Source organism: Fulmarus glacialis, unplaced genomic scaffold, assembly GCF_000690835.1.
Source record: "Fulmarus glacialis isolate BGI_N327 unplaced genomic scaffold, ASM69083v1 scaffold24359, whole genome shotgun sequence".
In the NCBI taxonomy this organism is placed as follows: domain Eukaryota; kingdom Metazoa; phylum Chordata; class Aves; order Procellariiformes; family Procellariidae; genus Fulmarus; species Fulmarus glacialis.
In genome coordinates this window covers 8,016-9,694 of record NW_009231798.1, presented here as the reverse complement: position 1 = coordinate 9,694, position 1,679 = coordinate 8,016, and positions in this window count along the sequence as shown.

The following is a 1,679-nucleotide window of genomic DNA, read 5'->3' as shown; positions in this document are numbered from 1 at the left end:
GGTTTAGTGGGTATGGTAGTGTTGGGTTGACAGTTGGACTCGATGATCTTAGGTGTCTTTTCCAACCTTAATGATTCTATGATTCTATATTGTCAAGAGCAGGCAGCAGCTCTGGGTTTTTTTCCTGTACTGGTTTGTTGTGTTCCCGCCAGAAGTCAGCCCATCGGCATAAGGGGATGCAGCCCTCCCAAACCCACGGCAGTGAAAATAAACCCAAGAGACATTCGTGATTTTATGTTCATCCTCCTGTCCCGGCCCCTGGGGTCTGCGCGTTCGTGCTTTCGGTGCACGGGTAACCGTGAGCTCCGACACGCTCGTGGCAGTGACACTCTCATGGCACTGACATGCTCGTGGCCTCTGGGAAGCCGCAAATACCAGAATGGTGAGAAAAAACAGTAAAATGTAAAAAAGGAACTGGGTAACTCATCCCACTGTAAGGGGCAAAAAACCAGGGCGAGTCCTCCCGCTCCCCCGGGTCCTGGCAGGCTCCCCACGGGTGGGCGGCAGGGCTGTGCTGGGTCTTGCTTTGACTGGCAAGTCTCCTTGTCTGTCACGCCGAGAGCCCTCCTCTTTAGGAGGGATTTAAGGGGCTTTCTATGGCTATAGACTACAAGGACAAATAGCACCCCCAAACCCCAGAGCTCAGTTATGAAGCTGCTCATGGGGAGAAGATGGAAGGAGAGATTTCAGTCTAAAGCAGATGAGCTGAGCTGAAGGCATTGCTCCATCCTTCCCACCAAACAGGCAAAAAAAATGTAATCGGAGGAGCTGAAAAGCTGAGCAGCCTGCCAGCGCTGGCACCCTGCATCCTGCACAGGCTCCCGCCGCCTCAGGCATCTCTTCCTCTCCCCCTTTGCCTCCTGCAAGATTTAAGCCTTTCATTTGCAATCTCGACTCCTGACAATCCTTGTCAATAAATGAGGTGAGCATCCTCTTCTGTCTCTCTCTCTTTGTGCGGAGGACTCGGAGCACAAGCTGTGATGTAGGGCACGCGCTGAAGCGGAGGGGAGGAAGGTGCTCTGCACGGGGAGCAAAATGGCCAAAAGATGTGTTTTTTCGAAGCTGACGATGGGAAGGGATTTGAGAGGCGTTCGATGAGATTGCGGGGAGAGAAGGGGAGACGGTAGCCTCGCAGCGGCACGGCATTGCTTACGCTTAAATAACCCTGTTATATTGAGCATGCTTTGAGCGTGGGGTTATAAAAAGCTGCCCAGCGATAAAACTTAAGGGACGGCTTCTGTCGTGATGCAATTGCAGTAAATGATTGCTGGCTCTGACCGAAGACCTGCTGTTGCTATGTGCGTGTCAAATCTGCTTGGATTTTCGGTTGGAGATCGAGGGGGCACCTGCACGCATCGCTGCCCGGCGGAGGGGGCAGGGTTTTCTTCTTCTCCTGCCTCCTTGCAATGGTTTCTTCCAGCCTGCTGCTGGAGGACGTTTGCTGCCGGAGGAATCCAACCGGTTTTTCTGCGGCTATGCAGTGGGACCAGGGGCGGTCCCCCTGGAAATCCAGGAGGTTTGGGAAATGGAGGGGGTTAAGCGGGATTGCGGTCACGGAGGTCAGGCACAGGTTACTCTGCTGTGCATTGCATAATCTTTTGTTTCTCAAGGTCTTCTTCCTTCCTAAAGAAAGACGTGTGGCAGGCAGCCAGCCGTGGGTCCCGGCTGCCGTATGTCTT